Source organism: Dipodomys merriami, unplaced genomic scaffold (genome assembly GCF_024711535.1).
Source record: "Dipodomys merriami isolate MVZ:Mamm:240054 unplaced genomic scaffold, mDipMer1.0.p SCAF_3, whole genome shotgun sequence".
Taxonomy (NCBI): domain Eukaryota; kingdom Metazoa; phylum Chordata; class Mammalia; order Rodentia; family Heteromyidae; genus Dipodomys; species Dipodomys merriami.
Window position 1 is genome coordinate 85,347,154 of NW_027204492.1, and position 18,226 is coordinate 85,365,379.

Below are 18,226 nucleotides of genomic sequence, written 5' to 3' on the forward strand. Positions count from 1 at the left end.
TCGAGTCAGAATGACAAAACAGACACATACATACACACCACACAAAGTCCAGAAGATAGATTTGTGTCAGTCCTGAACACACAGAACTGTGTGCCAAAACAGTCATTGGATCTTATAGAGCTTATATCTGTAGTCCTAGAACTCTTTAACCTCAGCTCTTGGGAGTTGTGAGGGTATGGAAGGAGGATTGTGAATTCAATAGAAGCACTGGCTACATAGTATAACTTCATCTTAAAAAAGGAGATTCTGCTGGCCGCTGGTAGCTCACACCTATAATCCTAGCTACTCAGGAGGTCGATATCTGAGGATTGCTTTTCAAAGCCAGCCCAGACATGAAAGGCCGTGAGACTCTTATCTCTAATAAACCACTCAGAAAACTGGAAGTGGCTCTGTATGTATCTCCACTGCTTTATCTCCTGCCTCCCTCCTGTTAACATAATCTTTTCCCACCATCTGAACATCTCTTCTTCCCAGCCCAGTCCATGTGATCCCTACTCCAGCTGACTATCTGACCCCTGCAATCCTCTCAGCTACTGGGGGTTAAAAAACTCTCAATAATCATGGCTGTCTTTCTTTGCCTGAAGGCTCTTGACTACCCAAAACTCCTCTCTTATCAGTCTAGCCTGCTATGGGAACCAACAGAGATAATGAGTGCTCCTCCCTCCCCAGCCAGCCTACCACACAGGCCCCCTAGCTGCCCACTCACTGGCAGTTACATGTAGATGGGGAGGTGCTCAGGGTGGCACACAAGACCAAAGTCATAATGGGCACTGTGTAAGACACTTGTGCAGGAACAGAAACAGTTCATGGGGTTAGAGTATGGGAGGATCAGAGGACATCCTGCTCCTTCCCTCAGCCCCTCTATCAGACATCTCCCTATCAGAAACTTATTAATCCCTGAGATTGACCACTGTCTCCAACATGAGTTATACAGTGGGAGCCAGAACCAGAGGGTCTGGATGTGGTGGTGTTGTAACATAAGTCAGTGAGAAATAGAAAAGCCACATTTTGAGAAGACAAATTGGGAATCTTTATTGGAGAGCCAGTCTGCAGGTGGAGTCCTGTCTCAAAGATCTGCAGCCCAGAACAAAACCAAGCTTTTTCTTTTTTCTTTTTTTTTTTTTTTATTGGTCATAGGGCTTGAACTGTGGGCCTGGGTCACTGTCGAGCTCTTTTTTCTTTTGTCGGCTGTGGGGCTTGAACTCTGGGCCTGGGCGCTGTCCCTCAGGAATTCAGCTCAAGGCTAGTGCTCTTCCACTTGCGCCATAGTGCCACTTCCAGCTTTTTCTGCTTATGTGGTGCTGAGGAGTCGAACCCAGGGCCTCATGCATGCAAGGCAAGCACTCTACTACTGAGCCACCTTCCCAGCCCATGTCCCTGAGCTCTTGAGCTCAAGGCAAGTGCTCTACCACTTGAGCCACAGCACCACTTATGGTTTTCTGGTGGTTATTTGGAGATAAGTGTCTCATGGACTTTCCTTGCTGGGGCTGGCTTTGAACCATGATCCTCAGATACCAACTGTAGGGTCTGCTCCTGGATGGCAAGCAGACTCCATTCTCCTTGCTGCAAAGTCTCTGCCTAGTACCTGCATTACCTAGACAACTGGCACACCTGAAAGACGTCACATCTGAATTCAATGTGGCCATACCTTTCTCCACCAATACCTTAGATAAGGCCTAGCCCAGGCCCAGATGCCCTCTTTCCCAGCTGCGTGGAGTGCCAACATGGCCTGGTGCCAGCCTGAATGAATAAACCTACCCCTTATCTGAATACCACGTATGTGGTGCTGGTCTTAACCTCTTTTTAAAACACTGCTGGCCTCTGCATCCACCTCCATGCTTCTACATTTTGGTGAGTGAACTACTCTCTAAGGGTTCTCTGTCGCTCAGTCTCTCTCCAGATGTGGTACCACACTGGAGAACCTGCTAGGCCTTTAACTGAAAGGCCGGTCACCTCTCTGGAGCCAAGGACGCTTGACTCTGGTTGCTTGGCCACTCCTCCCTAAAGGGCTCTGTGGTAAGTGGGGATGCCACTTCCATCCGATAAGCCCTCCTTCACTCACTTTTTTTTTATCTCCTACGCCTTTAATGGGGTGCTGTGTGTCACTCCAGTGATGTGAAACCCCTCTGAAATGCCTCCTGCGCTCCCTGGAAAGCCAGAGCGCCTGTTCTCAGATTTAGACAATTTTTGCCTCTGCAGTGGTAAATGGTCAGAAGTCTGTTTACTTTTAGGTTCGTTTTGCTCTCTCTCTCTGCCAGTCAAGTCCAACTTTCCCTATCTCTCCCTTTCTCTTTTCTACAACATATTGGCTTGTGCCCTGAAGAGTGCAACACAGGCTGGATCCTGGGGACCCCCCTCTAGGTTCCCTCTCAAAGGCTAGCCAATGTAGGCTTGATCTATTTGTTCAGGGTTTCTTTGCATTTTTTTTCAGAAATTCGCCATCTTGGCCACATGGTGGGTTAAGCATTTAGTCCCTTCCACTAAGCGTACTTCTCCATCTATCTATTCTAAGGTGTCTTGCTAACAAGTTGCTCTTTTCAGAAGCCCTGGTAAATGAGGCCCAACCATCTGGTGTGCTTTGTTAGCAAAGATGTCTACACATTGTTGTCAAAAATTTTAGGTTTTGAGTTTTGCCTTTTTTGTTTTGTGTTGTGTATTCTAGCACTGACTACGTGATTCAAAAATATTGGGCATATCTGTGCTAAGATTCTCATCACATCTAACGAGTTTTGTCATTGCAGAATATTTGTTGGTCAATTCTTAATAAGGACCAGGTAAGCTCTACTTAATCTCCCTGTTGCTTTAATTGGAAATAATAAAGGGTTTTTTTTTGTGTGGCAAAGATTGCAATTCAAAGCCAGCCTGGGCTGAAAAATCCCTAAGACTCCATCTCCCAACTAACCTGCAAAGAGCCAGGCTAGAAGCATGGCTCAAGACTCTTATCTCTAATTAACCAGCCAAATACTGGAAGTGGTACTGTAACTTGAAGTGGTAGAGCACGAGCCTTGAGCAGAAGTGCTCAGGGACAGTGCCCAGGCCTTGAGTTCAAACCTACATGAAAACTAACTGGGACAAGCCATCCCAGCAATGAGCACCTAGACTCAGAGTCTGGGGAACAAAGGACCATGGAGAGGAATAAGAGGAGATGATGTCATATCAGCCACTTTGTGCCTGCCCTTTCAAAATTAACCAGAGCTGGGAGGTCAATAGAAATAAGAAGCCTGCCCATCTAATGTCCATATCTGTCTACCTTTTAACTGGACAGTGTTAGGTTTTTAAAAAGAGGTAGCCGAGTAAGAACAGCACCACATACATGGTATTCAGGTAAGGAGTAAAAGCTAGAAAAGAGGTAGAAAAGAGGTAGAAAAGAGAGCGTCTGGGAAAGGTGGGAAAGAGAGAGCTAGGAAAGAGAAGAGAAAGCTAGAAAAGAGAAGGAAAGAGCTAGAAAAGAGCAGAGAGAGCATCTGGGCCTGGGATAGGCCTTATCTAGGGTATGGGCAGAGAAAGGTGTGGCCACATCAAATTCAGATGTGACCTCAGCGGATACAGATGTGACCTCTTCCAGGTGTGCCAATTGCCTAGGTAACACAGGTACTGAGTGGAGACTTTGCTGCGAGGAGGGTGGAGTCTGCTCACCATCCAGGAGCGGACCTTACATTCCGGCCTTTTAATAATCATGAAATAGGTCGCAGATTCTCTCTAGCTACTTCCTGCTGACAAGGGGCGTTGATATTAGGGGTAAAAGGCTAGAATTTGGTCCCTCCCAGAGAAGGTAGCAAGCAGCAGCAGTCCCTTGGTATGCCTGAGTCCTTAGATGAAGTCTGGAGAAGTCTCATGAGCATTGAGGGAATGAAAAAAAAAATACTACAGAGCAAATAAATGGCAAGAGGAAGGATTTGGGGCTGAAAATGTTGCTAGAAATGTCCCTAGCATACTTTGAATTCCAATGGACACAAATAATCTGACAGATAATACCATAAGATGTTAGTATTATGCTCACCTTTTGTCCTGAGCTCCACCCAGACCTGAGCCCCTCCCCTTAAACTCTGCCACTTACTGTTAAGGAGCTTCGGGTAACCTCTCCCTTCTTCCAACTAAAGGTAACCACAAGTATTTGATATGCTAAATGCCTTGGTAACTAAAGGTATCCACAAGTATTTGATATGCTAAATGCCTTGGTAAAGCCCTAGAAGAATGTAGGTCAACAATAGCTTATTTATACTCGCTGAGATAAAAGAATGGATGAGTTTAAGTTTAAGCTCCCCAAAAGGTCAACAAGTTTAGAAATACCAAAAGTGTAAAAAATTATTACATTGTTTTAAACAAAATTTTCAGTTCTTGCTAAACATGAAGATTAAATCTTCTAACATTGAGCATATGGTGGATGTGCCATCTTGGCATCGTGGCAATTCAGGTGCTGTTTTACACCGACTCAACTTGATTCTGTGACCTTATCTCCCCCACCCCCAACTTGACCAGCAGCACCATTATGCTATGCCACAAGTCTGTTAGTGTCTTGTCTCCAATTTACTAAAAGTTTCTTGTAAGGTCTGCACAGGGACACCTCCCTCCCTCTTGGCTAAGTTTCCACTCAGAATCTGTTACCTAGGTAATGGCAGACCTGGAAGCAGTCACCTTCCCCTCCTGCTAGGGTACATCCTAGGCCTCCTCTGGTCACATGCCTCCCACTGACCTTAGGAGGGTCCCAGACTCTGAGGTCACATCCAGATCCAGTTGGCCACACCTTTCTCCCACCTGGCCACACCTCTTCCTGTCCCTGGCCTAGATAAGTCCTGGCCCAGAATTGGGCTGCCTCCCCCCCCCCCCCCCCCCCCCCCGCCTTTCCTTTTGAGCCATGCCTCTCCACCATGCATGGCAGGGCAGCAGTTCGGTAAATTAACTTCTCCTGCCTGAATAGCGTGGGGCTACCTAATGAAACCTACCTATTTAATATACCTTACATATGGTGCTGTGACTCGGATGGGGTTTTTGAGTTGGAAATGTTAGAATTTCCTAACCACCCCTTTTCTGTGAACTGAACTGCGTTGAGACACCACTCGAGACTTTTCACCAATACTATTGCTGGCCTTCACATCCACATCCATGCCACTTCTCTACTCTGGTGAGTGAAACTACTCTCTACGGTTCTCTGTTGCTCAGTCTCTGTCCAGATGTGGCGCCACGCCAGAGAGCTCCTACGGCCTTTAGCTGAAAGGCCGGTCACCTCTGAAGCCAAGGACGCTTGGTTTTGGGGGCTTGGCCATTTCTCTCTAGAGGGCTCTGGGGGAAGTTGGGATGCCTCTTCTGCCTGGTCAGCTCTCCTTCACTCACCAGACTGACTCTCCTACTATTAATGGGGTGCTGTAAGTCATGCCCGAGCCGTGAAACACCTTTGAAATGCCTCCTGCACTCCCTGGAAAGCCAGAGAGCCTCATTTTTATGCCATTCTCAGATATAGACAGTTTTTGCTACTGCAATGGTAAATGGTCAGAGATCTGTTTACTTTCAGGTTCACTTTGCTCTCTCTCTGCCATTCATGTCCAACTTTCCCTATCTCTCCCTTTCTCTTTTCTACATTTTAGCTTGTGCCCTGAAGAGTGTGATGCAGGCTGGGTCCCAGGGACCCCCCTCTAGGTTCCCTCTCAAAGGCTAGCCATTCTAGGTTTGAAAACTGTCAGAGATGGGCTGGGAAGGTGGCTCAGTGGTGGAGCGCTTACCTTGCATGCATGAGGCCCTGGGTTCAATTCCTCAGCACCACATAAGCAGAAAAAAAAAGCCAGAAGTGGCGCTGTGGCTCAAGTGGTAGAGCGCTAGCCTTGAGGTGAAGAGCTGAGGGACAGTGCCCAGGCCCAGAGTTCAGGCCCTACAACCGGAACCAAACAAAAAAATTGTCAGTTTCCATTTGTTTAGATTTTCTTGGTGTTTTTTCAGAAATTCACCATCTTGGCCACATGGCGGGTTAACGGTTGGGTCTTATCTGACTTTTAACCTTCTACCAAGCTTACTACTCCACCTACTTATGCAGCCTTCCCCGTGAGGCACCCCCATTTGTGGCCTCACCAGCGAGGTACACCCCGTTTTATGGCCTTCCCTGTGAGGCCCTCCCCTCTTGAGGCCTCCCAAGTGAGGTGGCCTCCCCAGTGAGGCCCCCCTCTTTTGCAGCCTCCCTCATAAGGTATTCCCTCCTTTGTGGCCACCCGTGCAAGGGACCCCCTCTGGCCTTTCCTGCAAGGCCCCCTTCCCTGCAGGACCCCTCCTCTGCCTTTGTAGTGGGGGAGCTTCATGTGTGCTAGAACCCTCACTGTCAAAATCATTAGCTCTCTGTAGCATTGATCATGTGGTGGATGCACCATCTTGGCATCATGGGAGTTCAGATGCTATTTTGTGCCAACTCGATTTCATGCTGACCTCAACTTGATTCTGTGTGTGCATGCCTATACGCGTGTGCCTGTGTGTAAACTTGTTATCTGGCATTGTAATTAAGTTATTTGGCTTAAATTATCTGAGATTCCTGGTTTGTTAAGTTTGGATACATAGTTCAGTGCTAGCCAGTCTACATGCAGTCCAGATCCAGTCCATCACTTCCAACCTGGAAGACAGGCCACACTCCTGCCTAGACCATCTTGACTACCTCCACCATGGTAAAAGTAGACTGGAGTCTCACTTGGCTCCATCACAAGCAGCTGATTTCCTGGTGAAAGACTGCTTTGGATTTGTAAAAGCTAAGGCTCTTTCTGTAACTTTGGTTAACTTAAGCACTGTTAGGGTTACCAGAAAGAAGTCAATACTATATCTGTGCTAAAATTCTCATCACATCTAACAAGTTTTGTCATTTCAGAGTATTTGTTGGTCAATTCTTGATAAGAACCAGGTAAACTCTATTATTCTACTTGATTTCCTTGTTGCTTTTTTTGGGGGGGGGGGAAGTCCAGTCGTGGGGCCTGAACTCTGGGCCTGGGCACTGTCCCTCAGCTCTTCAGCTCAAGGCTAGCTTTCGACCACTTGAGCCATAGTGCCACTTCCGGCTTTTTTCTTTTTGCTTCTGTGGTGCTGAGGAATCAAACCCAGGGCCTCATGCATGCAAGGCAAGCGCTCTACCACTGAGCCACCTTCCCAGCCCCTTGTCGCTTTAATTGGAAATAATAAATGTCTTTTGTGGCAAATTTTGCAATTCAAAGCTAGCCCAGGCTGAAAAATCCCTAAGACTCCATCTCCCAACTAACCTGCAAAGAGCCAGTCTAGAAGCATGGCTCAACACTCTTATCTCTAACCAGCAAACACTGCAAGTGGTACTATAACTTTTTTTTTTTGGTCCGGTTGTGAGGCCTGAACTCTGGGCCTGGGTGCTGTCCCTCAGCTCTTCAGCTGAAGGATAGCGCCCTACCACTTGAGCCACAGCGCCACTTCCGGCTATTTTCTTTTTGCTTATGTGGTGCTGAGGAATTGAACCCAGGGCCTCAGGCATGCAAGGCAAGCGCTCTACCACTGAGCCACCTTCCCAGCCCCTGGTACTATAACTCAAAGTGGTTCAGTGCTGGCCTTGAGCAGAAATGCTCAGGGACAGTGCCCAGGCCTTGAGTTCAAACCTCCTTGAATACCAACTGGGACAAGCCATCCAAGCAACGAACACCTAGACTCAGCCAGTTTGGGGAACAAGGGAACATGGAGAGGAATAAGAGGAGATGATGTCACATAAGCCACTTTGTGCCTGCCCTTTCAAAATTAACCAGAGCCCGGAGGTCAATAGAAGTAAGAAGCCTGCCCATCTAGTGTCCATACCTGTCTACCTTTCAACTGGACAGGAATTTACATTCTTGCCTTTGTTACCTGACTTCTCTTCTACCTAATCACCAGATGTCAGAAGTAGCTAGGGACATTTCTACCAACATTTTCAGCCCCAAGTTCTTCCTCTTGCCATTTATTTGCTCTCTAGTATTTTTTTTTCATTCCCTCAATGCCTCATGAGACTTCTCCATACTTTAAGAGACTTTCCTCCACCAGACTTCATCTAAGGTCTCAACACTCAGGTGTCAGCTGCTGCCTTCTTCCAGAGGGGAACACATCTCAGCTTTTTACCCCTACTGTCGATGCCCCTTGTCAGCAGGAAGTAGCCAGAGAGAATTTTCACCCTTTTTCATAATTATCAAAAGACTGGAATGTAAGGAATGAACAAGGACACCTCCCTCCCTCTTGGCTAAGTTTCCACCCAGTATCTGTTACCTAGGTAACTGGCAGACCTGGAAGCAATCACCTTCCCCTCCTGTTAGGTCACATCCTGGGCCACCTCTGGTCACATGCCTCCCATCTAACCTTAGGAGGGTCCCAGACCCTGAGGTCACATCCTGATCCAGTGTGGCCACACCTTTCCCCCACCTGGCCACACCTCTTCCTGTCCCTGGCCTAGATAAGTCCTGGCCCAGAGGTGGATTCTCCCCTTTTCTTTTTCAGCCTTGCTTCTCCACCATGCATGGCATGGGCAGCAGTTCTGTAAATAAACTTCTTTTCCTGCCTGAATAGCAAGTGGTGTTCTCTTCATCAGCTACCTAATGAAACCTACCTATTTAATATACCTTACAATATAGAATTTTGCAGGTAACCAATGGGAGGTGTGGCAGTCCATACATGCTGGGAGATGCCACAGCCTTGCCCAGACCTTACCGACCTTGCTTCATCACACATGACCAAAAGCTTGCTGATTTGGAGTTAAAAAATTATGTTAATCCCCACAAGTTAGAGCATAGGGGTGTATGAGCAATGTCATTGGATGTATTTCTAAAGGAAAAGAGATGCTACAGTGCTAGTACATTAAGAAAAGCTGCTAATTTCCTAAAGGTAACTCAGACTGCAGAAAAAAATGGCCAGTCTTTTTTTTTTTTTTTTTGGGTCCGGTCGTGGGGCCTGAACTCTGGGCCTGGGCGCTGTCCCTCAGCTCTTCAGCTCAAGGCTAGTGCTCTACCACTTGAGCCACAGCACCACTTCCAGCTTTTTTCTTATGTGGTGATGAGGAATAGAACCCAGGGCCTCATGCATGCAAGGCAAGCGCTCTACCACTGAGCCATCTTCCCAGCCCCCATGGCCAGTCTTTTGATTCCTACAACTGCTGCATTGCTCACATAGTTGAGGTGCCAGCCGGCAGGGCACCCAGACTGAAAAAAAAAGTGGCCAGTTTAAACTTTTGGCCTAGAGGCAAAGGGTGTAGCCCAGTGTTTCAATGAGGCATTTAAATGCAAATTAAAGTAACTGAACAAAAAGGGATTCAAATGACATCCCCTTTGTAAAAATTTGAGAAGTTGTAGGGAGTGGCTAGCCTCCCAGACTAAGAAAGTTTAAAAGATAAAATTGTCCTAAAGGTTTATTTCAAAGTAGAAAAGATAAATTAGGATTATTCCAGTTTGCCCTTACAGTTTTTTTTTTACAGTTTCCAGCAGGCCCACAGTAAAAGACAGAACAAGCTTGTCAAATGTAACTTAATAATTCCAGGTAAAACCATGCTTATAAAACTACTTCCAATGACCATCTTTGTAGCTTTTAATTGGAGTAAAAGTGGCCACTCCTGGGACCCCAGCAATATTAAAACATCCCGAGGCGATTACAAGCATTTGCTTGGATGACAAAAATGGTATCAGATCCTGAGTTACTTGAGCTTGGCCTTCCAAAAATTGATCAAAGCCAGGAAGTCATGGAAAGAGCTTGTAGACATGCCTACACCCATGTTGGTCCAACTGGGCAAAACTTGTCAGTCATGTGATAGTGGGCAGTAAAAGCTAAGGTTGTAAAATGTAAAAGTAAATTTTAATCCCAACCCCCCTGTATCTGCTCAAAGTCCTAATTGGCAGTAACTTTTGAGCTGGCACCAACCACATAAATTCATCTGTTAAAAAAGCTTGTAAAGCTGAGATTATGTCCCTATTGAGATCTGTCTAAAGGCCTACACTGGTAGGCATTGTTGGGGCCACTAAAAATCAGGTTCCTCTGCCAGCCAAAAAACGCTTTTCCAAAACAGTGTATTAAACAGGCTATGTTGCTGTAGTCCAAGAAAAAGCCTGTACATGTGTTAAAGGTTAAATGTTGTATATAAGTCACTTGAAACACGCTGCCTAAAGGCAGTGGGTGGAACCAATCAGTCAGGTTAAAAACATCTACTTGGTTTTTATTAAAAAATTCTGACTAGTAATTGTTAGTCAGTTGTTAACAAGTTATAGGAAACCCCTATCTCATTGATCTTGTTGCTTTAATTGGAAATAAAAGGGCTTAAGACTCCTTTTGCCACAGTTCAAAGCCATCCCGGGCACAAAGAATCCCTCTAAAACTCCATCTCCCAGCTAATCAGCACAGAGCCAGGCTGGAAACATGACTCCAGACTCATCTCTAAGTATCCAGCCGAAGGCTGAAAGTGGCATTGTGACTCTTAAGGGGTAGAGCACTAGCCTCAAGAAAAAGTGCTCAGGGAGAAGTGCCCAGTCCTTGAGTCCAAACCCAGTAAATGCCAACTGGGACAAGCTATCCCAGCAATGGATGCTGAGAATGCCCCAGGACAAAGTCAGTCCTGACAATGGAAAGCCATGGAGAGGAGTAAGAGGAGATGACATCCTAAATAGAGTCACTTTATGCTCACCCTTTCAAATTAATCGGAGCCAGGAGATCAAGAGAAATAGTTGCTTGTCCACCTATCCATACCTGTCTACCTTCTAACTGGACAGAAAATTAACAGTCTTGCCTTTGTTACCTGTTATTTGTACCTATAGTAGCCTCTGACTGGTAATCCCAACTGTTGGGACCCCATCTTAATGTTACCCAGTGAACCTATGTGACTCCACCCTGGTTAAACATCCATCTTGTTTACAAGTTTTGGAAAAATGTGGATTGCAAGTCTCTGATAACAGCCTAGAGGCCAAGTGGACACATCCAATCACTAACGAGTACATATGTAACTCCCCCCCCCCACCAAGGAATGCAAACCCCACCTCCCCCCCCCACCCCAACCTGTGTGCCCAAACTGACCAAAGTGGTAGGATAGTTTAAACAACTGCTTAGGATGTTATAAACTCATTGGTCACCTGCGTGTGGCCCAGCATAGCTGCATTTCTGTGCGATTTTTGCAATGCTATTGGCCACCTGCACATGGCCAGCCTAACTGTTCCCTATAAAAGTTAGCCTGTGCAGCTGAATAGGGTTCGCTCTCTGCCAAGGCGGCCCTGGCCCGTCAGTCTGTTTCTAGATGCTTGGTGCAAAATATAGCTTTGTCTGACTATCGCTTTGTTTCAGTCTCATTCCTTTGATCATGGACCCCAATATTGGGGGTCCACCCTGATACCAACCAGTCCATTATGCTCTCCCCTACTTAGTTACCCAAAAGACCTTAGACACCCTCTTTCTGCCTTTCTGACCGGAGACCAGTTATTCCTCCCCTGTAATGGGCTGCAACTGGTCTTATATTCCGAATGGAACATTTCTGGCCCATGGCCAAATGTATGCTCTCTCTCCTGTGTCATTCATGTTAACTGACCTTGTCACTGTGTCAGCTTTTTGCCTGATATTTCCAAAAGTCTCTTTCAACAGGATAACATCCCCTGCCCAGGATACCACTTGGAAACATATCAAGGCAATCCTGTTCCTACAGGCAACCAGATACATCACTTACACTGCCGTGCCTTGCCCAGCGCAGACCTGCACCCTAAAAACCCAGCTCCAGGGATTCCTTGATGCCCTCAGTCCAGCAGGAAGTAGCCAGAAGCCCAATATACCCGTTACCTCTGGTACCTGTAAATATTTCTGCTACCCCTTCCTCAGGTTACTATGATCCTAAAGCAGGATGTCAGGAGTCAGGTACCATGCTATGTCTCCAATCCAAGACAGAAAAGGCAATTTCAGGTCTTTGATAACCCCTTCTGGGAATCAATCCCTCCATGGCATATTCCTCTCTTGGGCTACTAACAACAATTTTTGCCTTTTATTAATTGTCTTGCATTTTAGATAACTATTGTAATGGAAAAAGGAGGACCTTTGCCAACCACTGTCAAGCAGAAGCTTCTTGGACAGTACTCAGCCGAGCAACAAAACAGGGACCCCTGACTATTTCGCCACTTTATAGCAGGAAGTAGCTCCAGAAGAAATGACCTCTGCCCACACCCCTTTGGCCTGGTACCCCCTATTTTTATTAAACAACAGAGTGGGGAATGTTGTATTATGCTCACCTTTGGTCCTCAGCTCCACCCAGACCTGAGCTCCTCCCATCTCTGGAGTTCCTGCCATACACCTGGCCCCTCCCTCCCTCTGCCCAGATCCACCTGGGCTCCCATCTACCTCACTTCCGGACCCCCCTGCTACCTGGATGGTGATGGAGGCCATGTGTTCCCTCTTGGGGGAAATATGGCTCCTCTAATAAAACTTATAATAATCTTTCTCTTGTGCCAGCCTGCCTGAGTGCTCACAGGAGTTTAAATTTGGGGCCAAATTAGATCTGATGGGGGCTCAGCAGCCCTCCAATGCCCAGGTGGCCTTAATGTAAAGAAATTTAGTGTCCTTCCCATGGTATAGTGACTAAGAGCCAAGCACTTGCCACAGAGCGTCCCCTGTGGTGCTATTTGGCTCCTAATGGGGGAGGGGCTTTCTCTAAGGGTAGGCCCTAGTGGCACTTGGCCAAGATTTAGGTCAGAGGGCAGGGGTGGGGCTTGGTTAGCCCATGAAGGCCCAGGTGGCCTTACATACAGAAATATAGAAATCAGAAACCCAGAATTTCCATACTGGTTACTAACCTGTGTAAGGCTTAATTAGTGGTATTGGATGAATAGCAGGTAGAGCGCTCGGTCAGGAGAAAGTTACCTTGGTGGTCCTCTGGTGACCAGAGTGTAGGATCTCAGGTCCCAGGGCAGCTAGTTGAACCCCCTTCCTAAGTGGAGGGGGGGTGGAAATCCACCAGGGAGCCTATCCCCATATGGGCCATCACTAATGAAGGGTCCCACACATCTATCCCAGGGGATCATACAGAGGCAGGCTGGCACAGGAGAAAGGTTATTATAAGGTTTATTAGAGGAGCCATATTTCCCCCAAGAGGGAGCACATGGCCTCCATCACCATCCAGGTAGCAGGGGGGGGTCTGAGGGTCGGAAGTGGGGTAGATGGGAGCCCATGTGGATCTGGGTGGATAGAGGGAGGGGGCAGCTGTATGGCAGGAACTCCGAGGAAGGGAGGGTCTCAGGTTTGGGTGGAGCTGAGGACCAAAAGTGCTCGTAATACTAACAGGACTGATCTGGAAACAATCACATAGAACAGCCAAACCTTTCTGATTGTAACTGCAATACAGAAGATATATACCATTACAACAAGGAATCACACAATTGAAAAGATTCATCAGAACCTTCACCAAATCAATCAGAGGGGAATGGAGTTGAACACACACACACACACACACACACACACACACACCATACCACACAACATCACACCACACACACACACACACACACACACACACACACACACACACACACACACACACACACACACACACACACACACACACACACACACACACACCCATACCACACAACATCACACCACTGGGGCCCTCAAGCAAATATTTGGAGCTAGACGGAGTTCAAAAGCCTGATGAACCCAAAATCAAACTCACATAATCAGCTGGACAAGAAAGTTTTGAGTGTCACAGAGAAATGTTTGGAATCACAGTATACAGAACTTAGCTCCCACACATCACATGGCCAGCCAGAGAGAATCAGCCAGTACAACAATCACAAAGTTAAACTCAGAGTTCAGAGACTGGATCAATACATTCACATACACAAAATTCTCTGTGTCTGTCTTCTCTTTTTTCTCCTCTCTGTCTCTCACACACACAGACACAGACACAGACAGACACATACACACAAAAGCATCAGCTACACTGGAAATTCAGAAAACACTGACAGCCAGAGTAAGCCAGAAGACCACTTCCAGAATTGGCACTTGGTCTACAGGCCTCCTAGAATCAGCAAGAGTCACAGATACTGGAGCCATTTAACCTTTCACAGGAGTCACCATCTGGCCAGCCCAAGTCTCCAAACAGAACTCCTGAGAGGCTGAATACTGGTGGCTCTCACCTGCAATCCAAGTTATTCAGAAGGATGAAATCAGAGAATCATGGTTCAAAGGGATCCTGGGCAGGAGAGTCTGTGAGACAGTTTTCTCTAATTAACGACCAAAAACTTAGAAGTGGAGCTGTGGCTCAAATGTGTTTTTCTTTGTTTATATTTCAGTACTGGGGATTGAACCCAGAATCTTTTTTTTTTGGGGGGGGGGGTCCGGTTGTGGGGCCTGAACTCTGGGCCTGGGCGCTGTCCCTCAGCTCTTCAGCTCAAGGCTAGCACTCTACCACTTGAGCCACAGCGCCACTTCCGGCTTTTTTCTTTTTGCTTCTGTGGTGCTGAGGAATCGAACCTAGGGCCTCATGCATGCAAGGCAAGCACTCTACCACTGAGCCACCTTCCCAGCCTCTGAACCCAGAATCTTGAACTTCTCTACCATGCAATCATGCTCTTAGTCTTTTTCTTTTTTCTTTTAATTGAGACAAGTTCTTACTAACTTTGCCAGCTGGTCTTGATATTACAATTTTCCTGCTTCTGCATCCTTGGTAGTTGGGATTTCAAATGGGAACCACCAAGCCTACCTTCTATTTTCATGCTTTGCGGGGGGGGGGGGGGAGCCTACCTTCTATGTTTTGTTTGTGCCAGTACTAGTGCTTGAATTTAGGCCTCTAACTCTCAAGAGTGGGACTTCTATTACTTGACCATATTTCCACTTTTGCCTTTTGGCTTGGTCACTGGAAATAAGAGTCTCAGAGTATTTTCTGCTCAGGGTGGTTTAGAATTGTGATACTCAGAACTCAAGTCTCTTGAGTAGCTAGAACCAGCTTCATGCTTGAGGACTTTTATACATTTTTTTTGGTGCTGGTTTTGGGGCTTGAACTCAGGGATTGAGTGCTGTCCCTGGACTTTTCTGCCAAGGCTAGTGCTCTACCCTTTGAGCCACAGTTCCATCTTAGTCTTTTTGCTAGTTTATTGGAGTTAAGGGTCTCATGGATTTTTCTGCCTGAGCTGGCTTCAAACTAGCTTAGTCTTCTGTGTAGCTAGGATTACAGTCCTTAGTCACTACTGCCTGGATTATAAGAACTGTTTAAGAGTCCTTTTCATCTCACTATTCCATTTGCAACTGCATCTTTCTTTTTTTGTTTTTTTTTTTGTGTTGGTCATGGGGCCTGAACTCTGGGCCTGAGCACTTCCCTCAGCTCTTCAGCTCAAGGCTAGCGCTCTACCACTTGAGCCAAAGCGCCACTTCCAGCTTTTTCTGCTTACGTGGTGCTGAGGAATCGAACCCAGGGCCTCATGCATGCAAGGCAAGCACTCTACCACTGAGCCATCTTCCCAGCCCCTCTTTTTTTTGGCATACTGGTTTTTGAACTCAGGGTATTGCATATATGAGGATGTGACTCAGGCCTCCAGTCATCACCTGCATCACTGTAATATCCAGTTCATTCCAGTTAATTTTTCTGAGCAATTAAAAAATTTATATCCAGTATCTGCTGTGGTTGTTCTAAGTGACTATTTGCATCCGGGAACAGATGTAAGGCCAGACACTCCATGTGACTGGAAGAGTTGGAATTTGGTATTTGACTCCCAGGGAAGCAACCAGCACTTCTCTCTTAGCCACCAACCCCTGCTCTAGGGATCTAGAATTCAATCAGCTGCAATTGCCTAGGCTGAAGGGTGGGTACTGGGTAAGGAAGGGGATACTGAGTTGTGGTAACCTTTAAAGGCACTGCATTTTTCCATGAGCTCCAATCCCTCCATGGGTTTTGATCTTTTTTTGTTGCTGGTCCTGGGACTTGAATTCAGGGCTTGGGCACTGTCTTCTTTTGTTCAAGGCTGGCACTCTACCACTTGAGCCACAGTGCCACTTCTACCTTTTCCCTGAGTAGTGTATTGGAGATAAAGTCTCACATACTTTCCTGGCCTGACTGGCTTCAAACACCAATACACAGACCTCAGCCCCCTGAATAGCTAAGATTACAGGCATCAGCTAATGGCACATGGTGGATTTTGCCTTTTTAAAATGTTACTGGTGCATGAATTCAGGGCCTTGGGCTTGCCAGGCTAGTAGGAGCCTATTACTTGAATGACCACTTAGACCATTTTTGCTTTATTTTTCAGATAAGATCTCACACATTTGCCCAGGCAGGCTGCTGAGACTTCCTACCTCATCCTCTGGAGTAGCTAGTATTATAGGTATTTATTGACATAAGGACAGTCATACTTTTCTTTTTTCTTTTGGTTAAGCTTGGTTTATTAACCTTTTATTCACCTGGGCTTTCCTAACACCTGCATCCTCCTGATGTCTGCTTCTCAAGTAGCTGGGGTTACAAGCATGAACCCCTATCGAACTCCAGAGTGGAATTAGACATCAGAGGGGCTGGGAAGGTAGCTCAGTGTAGAGTGCTCACCTTGAGCTGAAGAGCTGAGGGACAGTGCCCAGGCTCAGAGTTCAGCCCCCATGACTGACAAAAAAATACACATTAGAAGGGATGTTTACCTCAGTAGGAGTGTGTGATTAGTATGCAGAAGACTAGATTCCATCTCCAGCACCAAGAATATCAGGTAGCCTTTTAGAAGTTACATTTAGTGACAGAAAAGAACAAAAAGTGAGCTGGGTACTGGCACTCACACTTGTAATCCTAGCTACTTAGGAGGCTGAGGTCTGAGTTTGTGGATTGAAGCTAGTATAGGCTGAAAAGTCTGTAGGCTCTTGTCTCCAATTAACTACCTAAAAACCAGAAGCAGAGCTGTGGCTCAAGTGGTAGAGTTCTTGAGAAAGAGATCTAATGGATATGCCCAGGCCCTTAGGCCCTATTATGAGTGCGTGGGCACACACACACACACACACACACACACACACACACGAATAGTAAAATTTCTTGAACACAGAGCAATACACATGTGAAACAGAAAAAAAATAAGAAAATTATCATGTACCTACATTAAAATTATCTGGGAAGAGCTGGGCATCTGTGGCTTATAGGTGTAATCTTAACTACTCCAGGTGTTGCATTCTAAGGATCCCTTTTTGAAACCAGAACAGGCAGTAAAGTCTATGAAACACTTAAATTCAAATGAGAAGCAAAATTCAAGAAGCTCAGCTGTGGCTTAAGTAGTAGAGTGCCAGCCTTGATTAAAAAACCTAAGGACAGAACCCATATCCAGAGTTAATGTTCCGGTATCTGTCGAGGAGAGGTGTGTGGCTCATACCTATAATCCAAGTGCCTTAGAAGGAAGAGATTAGGAGTCTCAATGCTAAAGGCCATCCAGATGAAAAGTTAGCAAGGTGTACATCTTGACAAATAAGCCTGTCATTCCAGATGTGTGCGAAGCTCAGCTGTATATGGTACTGGTGTAGGCCACCCACATACACATACACACACACAAGCACACACATGCATACATGTATGTGCACTTGCAGAATGAGATACTATCAAAGAAATATTTTGAAGTTAACAATCATCTGGAAGGCTAGGATGGAGCTTCATGGTGGAGTGCTCATCTATCATGTATTAAGCCCTGAATTCAATCCGCAATTCCTAAATAATAAAAAAAAAAACCTAAAACTTACCCGGGAAGATTAATGACACTTAAACTTGGGAAAGTTGTTCATAAATTTCTCAGTTTTAGAGTAATATCATTTTCATTGATTAGGGTGACAAACAGCTATGTTTTGTAACTCACATTTCTTGGCAAAGCCTGGGTGAAATTGGCTCATAAATACTTAACCTCAGGCTGGGAAGGTGGCTCAGTGGTAGAGCATTTGCCTTGCATGCATGAGGCCCTGGGTTCAATTCCTCAGCACCACATAAACAAAAAAGAAAAATCCAGAAGTGGTTCTGTGACTCAAGTAGTAGAGCGCTAGCCTTGAGCTGAAGAGCTGAGGGACAGCGCCCAGGCCCAGAGTTCAGGCCCCACAACCGGACCCCCTTCCCCCCCCCCCAAAAAAAAAAATACTTACCCTAGCTTCCCTTTACTCTTGCTTGGATTTGCCAGACTCATATCTACATCAGGATGTTTGTCTGGCATAGTCTTTGCCTGGATAACATAAGGCACACACCTTCTGGGGAGCATATAACCCTGCTGCTTGTTCCATCCTCAGTGAGTTGCTTCTAACAAGCTTCTTTCTCTCTTCCCCACAA